The 19,143-nt window shown below is 40.1% G+C and overlaps 1 long non-coding RNA gene across 3 annotated transcripts in view; it reads right to left on the bottom strand.

The window, feature by feature from the left end:
- The window catches only part of LOC140618176 (uncharacterized), a 43,583-nt gene that overhangs the window by 18,830 nt on the left and 5,610 nt on the right, over positions 1-19,143 (bottom strand). The window contains exons 2-3 of one of the 3 annotated variants that reach the window (XR_012018369.1): positions 9,113-9,531; positions 5,056-5,097 (exon numbers count right to left, since the gene is read on the bottom strand). This is a non-coding gene — a long non-coding RNA (uncharacterized lncRNA). Of the gene's footprint in view, positions 1-5,055; positions 5,098-6,528; positions 9,038-9,112; positions 9,532-19,143 lie in introns of those variants that run through there. The other 2 variants (XR_012018370.1, XR_012018368.1) reach the window with 2 other exon arrangements.

The raw sequence follows: 19,143 nt of genomic DNA, 5'->3' as shown, positions 1-19,143 counted from the left end.
TAGAAAGTTAGCCAGACTTGAATCTTACCTAACAAATTATCTTTGGCATTCCTTTCATTAACTCTATGTTTGTGCACAAACACTCACACACTTCTGTTTTTCAAGCATTGGCAAACCACTTTTCTTTTTTTTTTTTTTAACGTGCTGGTTCCTTCCTTAAGGATTTAAATAAGATTCGATATATGTTCATAATCTCTTGATTTCAGAAGTTTGCTTTAACATTTCTTTTAGTTTTCTCAGTTGTGCCAGGTAAATGGGAGTGAGCCAACAAGAGGAAAACCAATTTGTGCTTCAGTACCCCCAGAAATGCTCAGAGACTGGAAATACCACATAGCTCTGATGTCATGAGTGAAGGTTCAAGCTGGAACAGGAAGACACAGTTGAAAATCTTGGTCCTTCTCTACTAGGACAGAAAACTAAAATTTGCCATTTGGAAAGGTTGGACCCCAAACTCTCACTTTAGGGAGATGAGACACATAGCAGAGAATGAGGCTGTTGGAGTGGATACTGGGGAATGGAGTGAAGTCTGTATTATGAATGGAGAGCCTGGCGTCATCCCCTCCTCTGAGCCAGACAGATACCACCACTCTTTCTTTCCTACTCACACAAATGCTCCCCACCAGCAGGCAGAAGATAGGAAGTGCCTTTGCTAGAGAAATTGATGGGTCTGGAGAAAAATACATTCAAAAATTGGCATTTTGGGGGATCCCCCAATGAAACCTCTAGGTTTCCCCCAAGCCTATGAAGCCACAATCAATAAACATCTACAAACACAAAGCTCCAGTTCTTGTGCATATGAACAGAGGGCCATAGGTCACCTAATATGGAAAGCTGCTAATATGGAAATCAGAGACCTGAACAAACAGAAAGAAAAGGAACTTGAGGAAACAGAAAAAAATGACAAAGAACAGAAAAAAAATTTGTAAGAATCTACTATAATTAATATTCCCAGAGAAATTAGAGATCTTATATCCATGAAACAAGATTAGGATGCTATATATAAAAAGGAACATTTAACAAGCATAAAAAAGATTTTAGATGTCAAAATGTTATAGCAAAAACTTTTTTAAAAATTGAAAGTTTAAAAGATTACATTGAAAAAAATCTCCATAGAAAGTACCGAGAGAGAGAGAGAGAGAGAGAGATTAAACAGGAGAAAAATAATATGATTACTAGAAGAATAGGTCAGGAAGCCCAAGTCCTCTTTGCCCTTTTTATCAAAGTTCAGATAAGAAAATCGATCAGAGGCAAGGTAGTTCAACAGAAGAACATTAATTTAGAGAATTCAACGCAATAGTGGCAGAAGAGTTACAAGAGCCAAATGAGATGCCAAGAGATTAGCTGCAGCATGAAGCTACCATCATCTCCAGGACTGGAAGAGAAAGGTATGAAGTGATATTACTAGAGGTGATGTTACTCCAGAAGCTGGAGTCTGCCAGCAGAAAGGGAAATCATGGTAGGAGTAACCCAGCAGGAGATTCGGCCTTTGCTAGAGACACCACTGAACACAGATAGAAACAGGGAGGAATACCCTGGTCTCCACTCTTTTCACCTTTCCGTTTTCTGTCACAGCCTCCCATAGCTCAAAGGATGTAAGCACAGTAGGGCCAGGCAGGGAATGAGTACATGAGCAAATAAGAACCTGCCCAGCACATCCTTGAAACACCAGCTAAACTGAGATAGAAGAAGAGACAGAGACAAAAAGATAGGGACAGAGACAGAAAAACAGAGAGACAGACAAAAACAGAAAGGCAGAAACACAGAGATAGAGACAGAGAAAGGAGAAGGACAGACACATAGAAAGACATACAGAGATAGATGAGATGAGAAAATCAGGAGAGGAAATTGTCAAGGGGATAATCCAATTTCCCAGAATCAAAGGTCACAAGGTTCTAGTTGGAAAGGTCTCAGGAACTCAGCACAATATAGACAATCAACATGAACTCATATATATATGTATACACACACAGACACACACACAGATAGATATAGAGATAAATTTAGAAACAAACGTGTACCTATGCAGGTCAGTATACATACATATTTCCTAATTCTTGCTAAGAGATCCTGGGAGCAGTGACATCCCAGGAGAAACAAGTACCCTCAGTGCCCAGATCTTGGTTTCTAATACTCTCCACCAGTATAACTCTCTGGGCTCTTTGGAGAAATGCCTAAATTTAAAGCTCAGACAAGGAAAATATAAGATGAGCCCGGAGCATTTTGTAGTACTAGAAATTAAGGAAGTGTTCAAAAACTACAAAAACAACAATAAAGGATGGGACATATCAGAGGGATACCAGAGCCAACTTGGAGGTGTTCCCAATGGCCAAAGCTAAAAAATAAAATAATATAAAGTGGGAAACAAAATACATAATGTGGTACTGAATTATAACCCAAAGTATAAAACAAATATACATGAGTACATACTTGTATAAATAAGATGGTTGAATAAATAAACAAATGGGGGAGAAGGGACAAATCTTTATAGAAGAATTTCAAATAATATAAGTAGACATTCTCCCTTTTTTGCAGAAGGTAGAGTTTAGTTCCTTTCCTTGTTCCCTTCAACTTTGTGACTCATTTCCAAATAACAGAATATGGAAAGCAGAAAAAACAGTAACTTTACAACATAGAAACATGACAAATTACACCTTGACCAAATGATTGAGGTTAACATTATCAGTAAGAAGTTGTGTTGATATTATGTGTTCCCTGATATCACATGATCAGAAAGACATTTCACCTCTGTGCTATTCTTCCCCCAAATAGCAAACATCAGGCAAAACTCAAACTGAAGGACAATTCTATAAAATATCTAGCTAGTACTCTTCATAAAGGTCATGAAAACACAAAGAAAGATGGAGAAAAGCTGAATATAAAAGGATGGGTAAATGCTAACCAAAAGAAAACTAGTGTAGATATATTCATATCAGACAAAATAGACTTTAAGGCAAACAGTATTTCTAGAGACTTTCCTTAATGCTGAAATGTTCAATTTTCCAGGAAAATATAATTATTCTAAATTTGTAGGTACCTAATGTGGTCCTCAATATGAAAAGCTAAATAGAACTAGAAGAAAAAGTAGAAATTTCCACAATCATAATGAGCCATTTTAGCATCTTTCGGGAACTGACAGAATGGACAAAATAGATAAGTATGCCTATGGTTTGCCTTTTCCTTTCTTTTCTCTTTTCTTTTCTTCTTTTTTTCTTTTCTTTTTTTATTTATTTTTTATTTATGATAGTCACAGAGAGAGAGAGAGAGGCAGAGACACAGGCAGAGGGAGAAGCAGGCTCCATGCACTGGGAGCCCGATGTGGGATTCGATCCCGGGTCTCCAGGATCACGCCCTGGGCCAAAGGCAGGCACCAAACTGCTGCGCCACCCAGGGATCCCTCTTTTCTTCTTTTTTTCCTTTCTCTGCTTTACTTTCTTGCTGACTTGTTAATTTATTAAAAAGTAAAAAATTAGCATTATAAGCATTCTCATTAAAAATAAGGATTGGGATCCCTGGGTGGCGCAGTGGTTTAGCGCCTGCCTTTGGCCCAGGGCACGATCCTGGAGACCCGGGATCGAATCCCACGTCGGGCTCCCGGTGCATGGAGCCTGCTTCTCCCATCTGCCTCTCTCTCTCTCTCTCTCTCTCTCTGTGTGACTATCATAAATAAATTTAAAAAATTAAAAAATAAATAAATAAAAATAAGGATGGAGGGGCATCTGGGTAGAGCAGTTAGCTGAGCACCTGGGCTCTTGATTTTAGCTCAGGTCATGATCTCAGGGTCATGACACTGAGTCCTGCATCAGGCTCTGTGCTGAATGTGGAGCGTGCTGGGGTTTCTCTCTCTTTCTCCCTTGTCCCTTCCTACCTCATTCTCTCTCTCTCAAATAAATAAAAATCTTAAAAATAAAAACAATAAAAAGAAATAAGGATAGGGACACCTGGCTGGCTCAGTTAGTGGAGCGTGCGACTCTTGATCTTAGGGGTTGTGACTTCCAGCCCCATGTTGAGTGTAGAGATTACTTAAAAAAATAATAAAATCTAAAAAAAGAAAGAAAGAAAAAAATAAGGAGAGCAGGAAAGAAAGAGAGAAAGAAAGAAAGAAAGAAAGAAAGAAAGAAAGAAAGAAAGAAAGAAAGAAAGAAAGAAAGAAAGAAAGAAAGACCAGGCAAAATAATTTCAGCACATAGGTTAGGCGGGATCAAGAAGGAGAGTTACGCTTTTCATTATGAGCTTTGTGATGCTATTTTACCTTTTAAATCATTTTAATTTGTTGCTTTGGTAAAAATTAACAAATTAAAATGAAATTTTAAATTATTGAATAGGGATCCCTGGGTGGCTCAGCGGTTTAGTGCCTGCCTTTGGCCCAGGGCGCGATCCTGGAGTCCCGGGATCGAGTCCCTCGTCGGGCTCCCGGCATGGAGCCTGCTTCTCCCTCTGCCTGTGTCTCTGCCTCTCTCTCTATGTCTATCATGAATAAATAAATAAATAAATAAATCTTTTAAAAAATAAAATTATTGAATAAATTTAAAAAATTTGACAGAATCAGATCAATGGAGAATAGAAGCAAAGAGAACATCCCAAAACATGCCTGTTAGAAGTAGTTTAATACCAAGCAAAAAAGTTAACTTCCCAAAGAAGTTAACTGTTACTTAAACAACATTGTATTATTATTAATTTTTTTTAAAGATTTTATTTATTTAGTTATAGACACAGAGAGAGAGAGGCAGAGACACAGGCAGAGGGAGAAGCAGGCTCCACACAGGGAGCATGATGTGGGACTCAATCCCGGGTCTCCAGGATCACACCCCAGGCTGCAGGCAGCGCCAAACCGCTGCACCACCGGGGCTGCCCACAACATTGTATTATTACAGAAATAGAAAGCTAGATCAATGGAACAATGCCTAGTCAAGAAACAGACTCACAAAAATGTAGAATTTAGTTTGAAATGAATGTGTCATTTCTAATTGGTGGGGAAAAGGACACTATTCAACATATGGTTTTGATTTTGAAATAATAGGTCTTACATATGGGAAAAGATTAAGTTAGATTTCCTACCTTGTGCCAGCAATAAAAATACCTTCCAAGTAGAATACAGATCTAAAATGAAAATACAAAAATTTTTAAAAGATTTTATTTTTAAGTAATCTCTACACCCAATGTAGGATTTGAACCCACAACCCTAAGATCAAGAGTCATGTGTTCCACTGATTGAGCTAGCCAGGTGCCCCACAGATTTTCTAAAAGTAAAAGAGGGATGCCTGGGCGGCTCAGCAGTTGAGTGTCTGCCTTTGGCTCAGGGCATGATTCCGGGATCAAGTGCCACATCGGGGTACCTGCATAGAGCCTGCTTCTCCTCCTGCTTTTGTCTCTGCCTCTCTCTCTCTCATGAATAAATAAATAAAATTTTAAAAATAAATAAATAAAAGTTAAGGATAGATAGAATTAGAAAAGAATAAACACACACATATACATATAAATATATATAACCATAATTTGAGGAGAAAAAGGTTTTCATAAGCAAAACACAAGAGGCAGAGTTGATAGCTACTGTATGCTTATCAAGTTTTCCTTTCCTTCATTCTTCCATGACAAAACTCTTACAATCCATGTGGAGCAGATTCTGAACAGTTTGAAATGACTGATCCAGCCATTAGACACAGGAATCAATATATAATACATATTGGCCAGAGTTCCCATAACAGGTTAACAGGCTTTCCCGGGATTCCTATATCTAAACCATCATACAGTCTTTCTCTCTTCCTTTGGAACCATCAAGTGTAAGAATATGCCCCATGGGATACTTGGGTGGCTCAGTGGTTGAGCGTCTGCTTTCAGCTCAGGGCGTGATCCTGGGGTTCTGGGATCAAGTCCCACATTGGGCTTCCTGCATGGAGCCTGCTTCTTCCTCTGCCTATATCTATACCTCTCTCTCTGTCTCTCATGAATAAATAAATAGAATCTTAAAAAAAAAAAAAGAATATGGCCCATGTTTCCAACAAGGCAAAAAGAACTTTATTTTATTTTATTTTTAATTTATGATAGTCACAGAGAGAGAGAGAGAGAGGCAGAGACATAGGCAGAGGGAGAAGCAGGCTCCATGCACCGGGAGCCCGATGTGGGATTCGATCCCGGGTCTCCAGGATCGCGCCCTGGGCCAAAGGCAGGCGCCAAACCGCTGCGCCACCCAGGGATCCCCCAAAAAGAACTTTAATAGGAAAGAAACCCAGAGAGCTCCTAGACTAAGAGAGAAGTTATCCTAAATGACATTGTTGGAATTATGATCTAGTTGTGGCTCAGGACCAAATACATCTAGATTTCCCAATTTTGTTAGCCAATAAACTTTTTAATTTGAACTAAATTGAGTTGGGTTTCTAATACTCTCAACCAAAAGAATCATGTCTAATAATCCAAACATGATAAAGGTTAAGCTTATTGATCTAGAACCCATAAAATTACAATCTTATAGATAATGAGAAATATTATAAACAAAGTAAAGACAAGTGGTGGATTGGAATAAATTATTTACAGTAAACAATGGGCAAAAGATCAATGTCTAATATATAAATAGTGAGTAATTCAATAAAGAAAAAATGACTCAAAGGAAAATTGAGAAAAAGGTATTGTCCGTCAAAACTCTTTCCTTTGGAAAAAAAAAGAATTCTTTCCTTTGAAAATGATAAAGCTTAGCTCTTACTCCTTTAAGCAAAAAAGGGAAGTTGGTGTTCAAATAACTAGGAACCCAAAGGAGCAATATGCTTCAGGAATGTCAGGATCCTGATGCTTAGGTAAGCCCACAACTACGTGTTCTTTCTCCTTCTCTTAGTTCTTTCTTTTTTGTGTGTGTAGGTTTCATTGTCACCAAGGGGCTCTGCACATGGCAGCAATATGTTTTCTTGCATCATTTCATCATAACTGCTTTGGTTTTAAGTGTTATAAAACCCAACCCAAACTGGTTTAAACAAAAAAGAGAACTCATTAGCCTATGAAATCAAAGAAGTATCATCTAAAGGGAGATTGTCTTTGAGTGGAACTTGAACCAAGAGCTCCAACATTGTCAAAGCAGAACTCATTTTGCCTTTCCACAATATCCTGCCTTCTTCTGTGTTGGTTTTATACTCAGGTTCCTCATGATTGGCCTCTAGTAGCCCTAGGTTCCCCCCATCCTTGATGCTCTAAAAATGGGGGTGAGGGTGGGGGTGGGAAAATTTTTCTATTCACTCATATTTCGGTGGCTCTGACTGGGTCATAAGACACCCCCCAAACAATCTCTGTGGCCACTGAAGAATGTGATTAGCTATAGTGAGTCATATGCCCACCTATGGACTCAAAAAGAAGTCATCTTCACCCAGAGTAAAAGAACTAAGAATAAAAGAAAAAAGTAGTTCCTTCTTCCTTCCTCCAAAATCAATGTACTGTGTTTTTTTTTTTTTTTAAGATTTTATTTATTTATTCATGAGAGACAGAGAGTGAGAGGCAGAGACACAAGCAGGCTCCACACAGGGAGCCTGATGTGGGACTCAATCCAGGGACTCCAGGATCACGCCCTAGGCCAAAGGCAGGCACTAAACCGCTGAGCTACCCAGGGATCCCCAATGTAATATTATCAGAAGTAGAGTGAAGTACATTTCAGGGAGTGAACATGTATCTACTACATTGTTCTTATATATAGCTCATAATCTTAGAGAAAGACAGATCTGCTTTCTGAGATGATCCCAAATGCTCTAGCTATGCTGGGGCCATATGTCTTCTTTGGGCCAATTCATCATTGTGTCCTAGCTGGGCATCCAGGACGCAGAGCCTGAGACTTAAACCTGAGCAACGGAGGAATGCTCTCAGGAAAATCCTATAAGGGAGCATGGGAAGCAGGATAGGGTCAGGGAAAAAACTAACAAAGGTGAGGATCCAGCTGATCTCTTGGGGGAGTTCTGATGTATAAATTGCCTGCAGAATTGTCTCCCTCACCTTCCCATGAGATAGATGAGCTGTCTTTGTACCTCCTTTTAGATGTGGAATGCCCCCTGGTGGGAGGGGACAATATCCCAGCCAAATTGGCCCCCTCCTCCTGAGGGAAATTCTCTGAAGAAGTTTGTGGCTGTGAGCCTCTAATGGCAACACTCACCTGAACTGCAGGATGGGTGCACTGGCCAGTAAAGGGGATCTGACTGGGGCACCAATAGTATCTGCTATAATGACTACAATGATTGGTCCGCTTGGGTCATTTGTACACTCTGTGACGGGGAGGCCTTTGGAGGGACAGTCCCCCCAGAATCCTATGGAATGGGAGAAAGTGATTCTGAAAAGCAGAATCAGATAGTTTGCATTTTCTTTAACTGCCCAGCATTCACACACATGTGCCTACACTTTAAATGAATGTCCCCATTTAAGGTACTGAAGCTAGCTCATAAATGATGAGACCCCCTCTGAGTTCTTAAAGCAGATGCTTTGCCTATATCCCCTTGTCCTTACCACTTTCACGTATACTGGCCTGGCTTCCAGCTGCCAGCACGTGCGCTCCTTTGTATGATGCCTTTCTCTGATTATTTCCTACTCTGTCTTTGTCACTTACACAGCAGGCCCAAAGTGTAGAGGAATTAATATTTCATCCTCCCTGGGAGCTCCTCTCAACCAACGACTCATGGGACTTGATATATGGACACCCCAGCTCCCTAACTCCTTGCAGTGGATTAACACTGCAGTGCATGTTCTACACTGGCTCTCAGAGTTTCCCATGGGATTAAGCCCCCATTGTACACAACAGTAGCTGGCTTGATAATGAATCCTATATTGGTTGCCTTACTTTCTTTGTCTCACTTTCCCACTCCTCTACCAGTAATTTTTTAAATTCCATATAAGATACTTACAGTCTCATGATATGCTTCTGGGGGTACAGAAATGAAAACACCCCCTTTCCAAACAGAAATAGCTCAAGTCATGTCCTGTCTGCTGCAAGGTGTGTGTGGTCAGGGCAAGAGGGGTTCCTTCAGTTGTGAGCTTGCTGCATTCTTCGAATTTAGGGCCAGCTGTGGCTCCCCACTGTCTAGCAACATACAAATAACACAAACATACAAATTGTTGGAAGAAGACTGGAAGACCTCACTCAATAAATACTCACATTTGGAACAGGAGACAGAGAGAGAACATCAGGAAGTAGTCACCAGTTCATAATGCATACTTCCTCCTGCAAGACAGGAGCAGCAAAGGCTCTTTGGTTTGGCAGCAGACAACATCCTTGTTCAGTCCATCTCACTGCCTCCAGGCTATTCTCTGCGCTCATCGCTCTTGTTCATTGTCCTCCATGGCTATATCTAAAGGGTTCCCGGCATGGATTCCTCTTCTGAATTCTGTACAATGCGAGCAGCTCATTTTCTGTTGATGTGAGATCTGAAGATTGAGGATGCTTAATGGTAATGTCAGCCATACTTGTCTGATCATAAGACTCACCTGGAATGCTTATTAAATACATAAGTTCCCAGCACTGCTCTTCACATTTCTGAAGAGAAGATCCTTGGAAATTGTCCTTACTTGGATTTCCTAGTGAACAGAGCAAGAGGCAAAGGTTTCATGGTAGGGTCTTAATGGGAGGTGCTATCCCAAAACAAAAGTTAGAGACAAGGAGAAGGAAGGAAAGCAACCACAGGGTGGTATATTTTTGAGCTCACTGTAGCTTCAAGATAACATATTTGGTTGCTTAGTTACATAGGAGTCTTCTTAAAAAGTTATGCAAACCCACCATGTTTTGAAATGGTGAAAGGAAAAAATTATTTGCTTGTTCCCTCCTCTCACCTTGCACTGGCCAAACTTCACACATGGAGTGTCTTGTTTCTGTTTTTGTTTTTTCACCCTTGGAGTGTTAATCCTTCACAGCTGAGATTCTTTCCCACTCTCACAGAAGAGGAGGCTAAGTTCCTTGACTGACTGGTTCACGAAGTCATGGGTGGTGGGAGAATAGCAACTTCCTCAAATGAGGAAATGCAGGTAGAGAATAATTGATTCATAAAATTTGGAGGTCACAGGTTAAGGGATGACAGTCAAGATAGTGAATGAGAAATTGTTATCAGTAGTATAGGACAAAGAAAATGAATACTTGTTTTGATGACATGAAAAACTAAGATTCTCATTTAAGTCCAGGAGATACAAACATGAACTCCAAGAAATTAAGTATAACCCCATAATCCTTTTCTTTTCTTTTTAATATTTATTTATTTAATCTCTACCCCCTAACATGGAGCTTGAACTCAAAACCCCAGGATTAAGAGTCATATGCTCTCCTGAGCCAGCCAGGGGTCCCACAACTCCATAGACCTAAATTTGAATTTGGAACATCAGTGTGAACCTAAGGTATATTTTCTTTAAAAAACAGAAAAGATTATTTTCTACTTCCGTAAACTTAAAAAAAAACCCAAACCACAAGTCACTGGGAAGGGGTACCCCTAGCATCCAGATTGTGGTCTCTAAATACTATTTTTCTCTAAAAGGAGCCAAGGATACTTGAAATATTTGATTTCATATCTGGAGTATAAAATGTACAGGAAGAGCCTGAAATATCTTGTTTGAAATAAAAAAAAAACTCAAACAGATAAACCCATACAATACTACTGTAAGAAACAACCTTTAGCACATGGGAAAATGTGAACATCAAAAAGAACAGTACCTACAATGAACTGAAAGACAGCAGGTATGTTGTTTGTGAATCCATGATGATATTTAAAACAATAAAAACAACAAAATGCTTCCGTCAACACTGGAGGATACTAGGCAATGATGTCATCATCCTGAATACTGGTACATAAAGGCAAATAAGGATTTATCATGCTTTTACTCCATGAACTATACCTCAGAGCAACTAAATAGTTGACAAGGGAATGTACAATAACAGCTGGTAAACATATAAAGGATGATAGATTTAAATTAAATACTAGAAATAATAAGTATCAGAATTGAAATAAAGCAATGGTTCTAGGCTAGCTTTGTCAAATATAACATTCCATGATAATGGAAAAATTCTATATTTGCATCGTTCAACAGAGTAGCCATTGTAGCTGTTGAGCCCTTAAAATGTGGCTAGTGTAACTAAGGAATTAAATTTCTAATTTTGTTCAATTTTCATTACCTTTAGCCACATGTGGCTTGTTGCTTTGTACTGTTGAACAGTACAGTTCTAGGGCATGATTATGTTTGGCTGCTAAAATCATCAGGTGAAAAACTGGTGGGGAATTTATAATGGGTAGGTTAGAATTGCTACTCCAGAATTTACTGATCCATCTTAAAATGGATAAAGATACAAACTGACATTATATCTTCTGATGTGATGCAATGGGAAGTATGTAACTCCACCCATGAAATATTCTTGCCAAAAATATCAAACCTAAATATGATCCAGCTTCTAGATCTAACTACCAGTTTTGGAAATATATGGAATGAGAGAACATGATAAACACCACAGCAAGAGAGGTCAGCAAAATCTAAATGTGGACAAACTATGATTTACTAGGATAATCAAACAATTGCAAGGGAAAAGAAGTGGGAGGGGATGAAACCTATGATCAGGGAGACCTTGCTTAGAACCAACCGTGTCTTAGCCTGGGTCTCCCAGAAAGCAGAACCTGACAGTAAAGCTATGAGCAAATACTTTATTGAGGAGTGCAATCTCAGAGGGCAGGAATGAGGGACAATAAGTGAAACAGGGGAGCACAAGAATTAAGGGGGAGCACATGATTAAATTGGCCACCATGAAGAGTGTGATTCCTTAATCCCACTGACCTTGTGAGAAGTTACATACACTGTGTCTTCAGACTGTTGATCTGGGGATGAAAGGGAAAGCAATTGTCCATTGGTTCTCATCTCCATTGGTCAAAGTGTGCCTCAAAAAGTTTTAAGTCCAGGGCAGCCCCGGTGGTGCAGTGGTTTAGTGTCGCCTGCAGCCCAGGGTGTGATCCTGGGGACCTGGGATCGAGTCCCATGTCGGGCTGCCTGCATGGAGCCTGCTTCTCTCTCTGCCTGTGTCTCTGCTTCTCTCTCTCTCTCTCTGAATAAATAAATAAATCTTTTTAAAAAAAGTTTTAAGTCTATGGCACTTCTGGGTTGTACATACTAGGCATATTTCTACAGTATCCCACACTGCAGCATTAAAGAGAAGCCCTGAAGAAGTGCCAGGCCACACCTGTATGCAGCTGGCTGGAGCCTGTGCAGAACTGATCTGGGCAGCAATGTTAGATTAAATGACAGGTGAGCCTGAAAGGATCTGGAGTTATGCAGAAGTGTCTTAAACTTTTTTTTTTAAGAGAGAGAGGGAGAGAAGGAGAAGGAATGTATCAGGGGAAAATGAATGCTATTGAATTTTGATTGGATATATTTGGCGACGTTAGAAATTATTGTTAACTTTCTGTGTGATTATGGTATGGTGTTTATGACATTTCTTTAAGGCTTACCCTTTTAGTAATTCATGCTAAAGTATTTATACTGAATAATATGTCTGAAATTTTCTTCAAAATAATCCAGTTTATAAGGGAGAGTGGATGGAAGCATAGCTGAAATAAGACTGGTTGTGAGTTATATATGGATTTTAAAAACATCCACTAAGGTTGATATTCTTCCCTTTAAAAAGTAGAACCTAATTTCTCTCCCCTTGAATGTGGGGAATATTGAATATTCCCCTTGAATATTTTTATCAAATACAGTGTGGTAGAAGTGATTTTGTGTGTCTTCCAAGACTATGTTATAAAAGTGACTGCAATTTCTACCTTGCTCTCTTTTGCATCATTTGTCCTGGGGGAAGCCAGCTACCATGCTGTGAGGACGCTTCAGCTGCTCTGCAGAGGTGGCCATGTGGCAAGAAACAGATCCTTCCTAGCAACACCTTACCAGCCAGAGGTGAGGGCCACCTTGGTATATATCCTTTAACCCCAGCTAAGGCTTCAGATGTCTGCAAGCCAGGCCAACAACATGACAGCAACTTCATGACAGATCCTGAGCCACCCTAAAGTCCTAAAATTCTCTCAGAAACTGTGTAAGATAATAAATGTTTATAACTGTTTTAATTTGCTAAATTTGGGGATAATCTGTTATACAGCAGTGGTCAACTGAAGTAAGTTAATAATTGTTGAAGCTGGGTATTGAGTTCATTGTTCTATCCAATTTTTTTTTAAGATTTTATTTATTATTCATGAGAGATACACAGAGAGAGATAAAGACATAAGCAGAGGGAGAAGCAGGCTCCCTGCAGGGAGCCTGATGTGGGACTCCATCCCAGGACCCCGGGATCCATCCCAGGACCATGTGATCCCAGGATCACGATCTGAGCCAAAGGCAGATGCTCAATCACTGAGCCACCCAGGAGCCCCTGTACTATTCTATTTTTGTATATGTTTGAGATTTTTCATGGTAAAAATTGAATAGTGAATTCCTATATTACATCTTCATATAAGTCATTTCCAAGTGGATTAAAGACCATCTATAAAAAATAAAAATTCCTGGTAAATTATCATCTTTATTACCTCAAGGTAGGAAAGGATTTCTTTTTTTTTAAATTATTTATTTATTTATTTATTTATTTATGATAGTCACACAGAGGGAGAGAGAGAGAGGCAGAGACACAGGCAGAGGGAGAAGCAGGCTCCATGCACCGGGAGCCCGACGTGGGACTGGATCCCGGGTCTCCAGGATCGCGCCCTGGGCCAAAGGCAGGCACCAAACCGCTGCACCACCCAGGGATCCCCAGGAAAGGATTTCTTAAACGAGATATGAAAAGCATAGACTATTGAGAAAAGACTGATAAGTTCATATGCATTAAAGATAAGAACTACTTATTGGATGATACTATAAAGAAAGTGAAAAGATAAACCAGAATCTGGAAAGTGATATTTGTTATACACATAATAAAGAAAAGACTAGTATCTGACTATGTATGTGATTCCCACACATCCGTAAGAAAAAGATAAGCAGCCCAATAGAAAAATGGGCAAAGGATATGAATGCTCAATTCACAGAAGGGGAGAACTAAATGACCAATAAACAAATAAAATACTGATCAACCAGTTATCTGGCATCCCTGTTGATCCCCACAGTAATTAACACTCCCTCTCCTAGCAGCCTTCAACAATGGCTGACTGGAATTAGTATATAAATACCCTCAAATACTCTAGCCCTCTTGCTTCTCTGAGGCATCCTACTTCATCCACCTCCCAGAGTTTCCCCTGTGGAATTCCCCTGTGGAATTGTTCGCAGTAGTCACTGGCTTGATAACACACTCTTTATTGACTGGCCTCCCTTCCCAGTCTCACTTCCCTATTCTCCTATCTGCTTCCTGGAATTACATCCCATATTAACCTTGAATTCTTGCCTTGGGGCTTTCTTTTGGGGAAACCTAAACTAATATAAGAGTTTTCAAGCTTCCTTGCCAGTATCAGACCAAGTTTGAGTGAGCCCTGGCAATTCTGTGAGAACTTTACACATGAAAAAAAAAGCTACAGCCTTGCAATGCATAGGGGAAAAAGGGGCCTGATGGCTTCAAGCCAGCCCTTAGGGTCAGGGGCCCAGACCATGGCCATAGGTATATACTTCTAAGCTTCCCAAGTCCAGAACTCTTCCAGGTCTGCTTTGTTTCTGTCCTCTTTGAACCCTGTCCATAATTAATGCCCTTAGCCCTAACTTGCTCAGGTTCATAGCTAAACTCTCTTTGTTGCTTGAGTCATTTTTGATATGCTGATCTAGCTTTAGACTGTTTAACTTGGTAAACACGGCAATCTGGACCACACCTTTAGTCACAGGCCAAGCTTTTGGTGAGCTGGTTCTGTACACATGGTTATCTGTCACCCCTCCCCCACACTGGGGTTCTGGCACGGTCATAGCACAAGTGAACACAAGAACCACTTCCCCCTATTGAAGGCTGCATTGCTGCCAGTGGCTTCTCAGATGATGGGAGTTGGTGCCAGTGGCTTGGCAGCAACATGAGATAGAGACCTCTGTGTGGGCATCAGAAGCCTTGACCACAACACTGGCAGCAGTCAGTATCAATGCCTTGGGCCAGCACTAGGAATAGAGATGGCGTCTGGCTGCACCAGGATGGTGGGCTTTGATGGGAGTCATCTTAGAGAGGAGTCAGCTTCTCTATGAGTCAAAGCAGGAAACAAGGACATGGCTATCCTCCATGGGTTTGCCATATTGTCTCAGTGGTAATATTTTCTTTTATAGTACTGGGTATGTGTAGGCGGACTTCCAAATTCTTGTGGCCTGTATTCATTACCTATTGCCATAAGACAAACTGCCCAATTTAGTGGCCTACAACAATTTATTATCCTTACATTTTCTGTGGGCCAGAAATTCAAGAACAGCTTGACTAGCAATTCTAGCTCAGGGTCTTTTGTGAGATCTTAAATATTGCCCAGGACTTCTGTCATCTGAAGCCTTGATGGGCCAAAGGATCCATTTCCAGGCTGGTTAACATACATGTTTGGTAAGTATGTGCTAGTTTTAGGTGGCAGGCCCCCCAGTTCCTCTTCACCTGTGCCTTTTCACAAGCTGCTCAAGCATCCTCATGAAGTGATGGCTGATTTCCTCCAAAGCAAGTGAAGAGAGAAAGACAGGGAGGAGAGGAAGAGAAGCTCTCCTTTGCATGACCTAGCCTTAGAAGTCATGTAGCACAATTCTACTACATCCTATTTGTTAGAAGAGAGTCACTACGTCTGGCTTCCATTCTACAGAGAGGAATTAAACTTTTAACTAGAATATCAAAGAATTTGTAGATATTTTTTAAAATATCATATTGGTTTTACTTTAATAGCTAACTGTAACATGGATTATAAGGTCTTTTCCAGCTTCTATTTCTAACTAACTCTACTTATCTATTCTTTCCTTATTTAAGCAGTAAGGTTTAAATTAGTTGGGGATATAGTATGGTCAACTTCTATTTCTTTAATTAATAATTAGAACAAAAACCCCCCCCAAAATAATAATTAGAACAGTTACCTGTTCTTCAATCCCTCTCTCTTTTCTAGCACACTACCCAAAAAACCTGGGGCTTATTGTCTATAGTGGCCACTCCAACTTCCAACAAGTCAGCTAGGCCAGGGTTGTACAGTTAACTTGTGAAAAGTAAGGCATCTAGAGAGGACATTTGAGAAGCTGTCCCACTCATCCCCAGGGAGGTGATGCAAAGAAATACTGCCAGGTGTTGGGGCCAAGAAAATGCATTGCTCAGACCTCCTACTGTGGGGAATGTAATTGACTAGAAGCCCAGCTGCTGCTGTGCTGATGAAGGCCCTTTCCTGAGACATGCAGGGCTACTCCAACTGGCAACTTTGGCACCAGCACTCCCCTTCAACCTGGACAAGTCTTTCTCAGAACTGCGTCACACTCTGAGACTCTTCTTTTTTTTAATTTTTTTCAATTTTTTATTTATTTATTTTTATTTTATTTAATTTATTTATGATAGTCACAGAGAGAAAGAGAGAGGCAGAGACACAGGCAGAGGGAGAAGCAGGCTCCATGCACCGGGAGCCCGACGTGGGATTCGATCCCAGGTCTCCAGGATCGCGTCCTGGGCCAAAGGCAGGTGCCAAACCGCTGCGCCACCCAGGGATCCCCTCTGAGACTCTTCTTAACGGATCTTTCCTTCCCCCTTTCCCTCACAGTTGTCAGGTTTTTCTTTCCGTCTGAATCTTCTCTTTGCCTTTTCCTCTTTATTTCCTCTTTATCCCTCTCAGATGTTTCTCCTAGTCTCTTGCAGGTCTGTTTGGGCATTAGTAGATCTCCCAGGCATACACAGTGCTGGAGTTGGTTCCTGCTGGCTTCTGAGAGCACAGTCTGTGTACCTTCCCAATTCTTCATTCAGTGACATCATGTTGGTAGCTTGAAAGAGGCCATGGTGGGAGTATTTACACCATAGAAATTAACAAATGCTACACATGAGGGTGCTTCTTCCCCAGGGAGCTGGTTGATAAACATTTATCAGCATATCTCATATACCCAACAGAAACTAAGAGACCTGTTCTGGATTCCCAGGCTGTTCATAGCATCATTATTCATAGTTCCCTCAAACTGGAAACTGCCCAAATGTCCATCAGCACTAGGATAGATAAATAAACTGTCATATTATGGCATAAATATATTGAGCCAATGGAATATAAAAATGAAAACAAATTACTTACTATACACAATAACATGGATGAATTTCACAAATACAATGCTGAATGAAAGAATCTAGACACAAAAGATTCCATATTGTAGTATCTCATTTATACGAAGTGAAAAACTGGCAATACCAATCCACAATGTATGAAGTTAGGAAAGTGGCTCCCTCACAGAGGTAGCGACTAGGAGAGTCCCAAGAGGGATCCTATGATCTTCTATTTTTTGACCCGGGCCCTACTTATGAGTATGTTTACTTCGAAAATTCACTAAGCTATATATGGATGTTCTCTTCATTTTTCTGTATGTAATACTAATGGAGTTTATTATTTTTATTATTTTTTTTTAAAGATTTATTTATTTATTTATGATAGACATAGAGAGAAAGAGAGGCAGAGATACAGGATGAGGGAGAAGCAGGCTCTATGCCAGGAGCCTGACGCGGGACTCGATCCCAGGACTCCAGGATCGCGCCCTGGGCCAAAGGCAGGCGCCAAACTGCTGAGCCACCCAGGGATCCCCCTAATGGAGTTTATTAAAAAGTATATATAATTAGTTGTTCCATGAAAGAAGTGATTTGATTTTATTTTTTTTTAAGATTTTTTTTTTTTTTTATTCATTTAATTGAGAGAGAGAAAGAATGAGTGAGAAAGCACAAGCAGAGGGAGCGGCAGACTCTCCGCTAAGCAGGTAGCCTGATATGGGGCTCGATCCCAGCACCTTGAGATCATAATCTGAGCTGAAGGCAGATACTTAATCGACTGAGCCACCTAGGTGCCCAAAGGCAGTGATTTAAAAAAAATAATTTAAAAATTATTGGCTAAGTGTCTGATTCTTGATTTTGGATCAGGTCATGATCTCAGGGTCGTGAGATCAAGTTCCATGTTGGACCCTATGCTAAGTGTGAAGCCTGCTTAAGATTCTCTCTCCCTCTGCCCCTCTCCAAAGCCCCCCATTCTGCTCACTCTCTCTCAAAAAATATTTTTTTAAAATAGTGATAGAAAAAAACACATAACATAAAATTTACCATCTTAAACGATTTTTTTTAAAGATTTTTATTTATTTATTCATGAGAGACATAGAGAGAGAGAGAGGCGGAGACATAGGCAGAGAGAGAAACAGGCTCCATGTAGGGAGCCCGATGTGGGACTCAACCCCAGGACTCCAGAATCATGCCGTGGGCCGAAGGGAGGCGCTCAACCACTGAGCCACCCAGGTGTTCCCATCAACCATTCTTAAGTGTACTGTTCAGTAGTGTTAAGTATATTCACATTATTGTACAAAAGATCTCCAGAACTTTTTAATACTACAAAACTGACACTCTGTACTCATTAAACCACTGCCTGTTTTTTCCATTCTACTTTGTTTCTATGAACTTTGCTACTTTAGTTATCTCATGTAAGTGAAATAATACAATATTCAATGTCTTCAAAATTTATCCATGTTGTAGCTTGTGTCTTTCCTTTTTAAGTCTAAGTAATATTTTATTTTTTTAAAACAATTTTATTTATTTATTCATGAGAGACAGAGAGAGAGGCAGAAACATAGCCAGAGGAAGAAACAGGCTCCCCATGGGGAGCCCGATGTGGAACTCGATCCTGGAACTCCACGATCATACCCTGAGCCAAAGGTAGACAGACACTCAACCACTGAGCCACCCAGGTGTTCCAATATTTTATTATTTTTATTTATTTTTTAAAGATTTTATTTTTAAGTAATCTCTACACCCAACATGGGGTTCAAACTTAAAACACCATGATCAAGAGTTGCATGCTAAAAAAAAAAAAAAAAAAAAAAAAAGAGTTGCATGCTCCACTGACTGAGCTGGCCAGGTGTCCCTGAGTAATATTTTATTGTATATACATATACCATGTTTTGTTTATCTACTCATCTGTCAATGGACATTTAAGTTGCTTCCACCTCCTGGCTATTGTGAATAATGCCTCAGTGAATATACAAATATCTCTTCAAGATCCTGCTTTCAATTATTTTGGGTATATCCACAAAATTGGATTGCTG

The sequence above is a fragment of the Canis lupus genome, chromosome 26 (assembly GCF_048164855.1).
Source record: "Canis lupus baileyi chromosome 26, mCanLup2.hap1, whole genome shotgun sequence".
Classification (NCBI taxonomy): Eukaryota; Metazoa; Chordata; class Mammalia; order Carnivora; family Canidae; genus Canis; species Canis lupus.
Note: the sequence above shows the minus strand (reverse complement) of the source record. Positions and strands in the feature narration are given on the sequence as shown.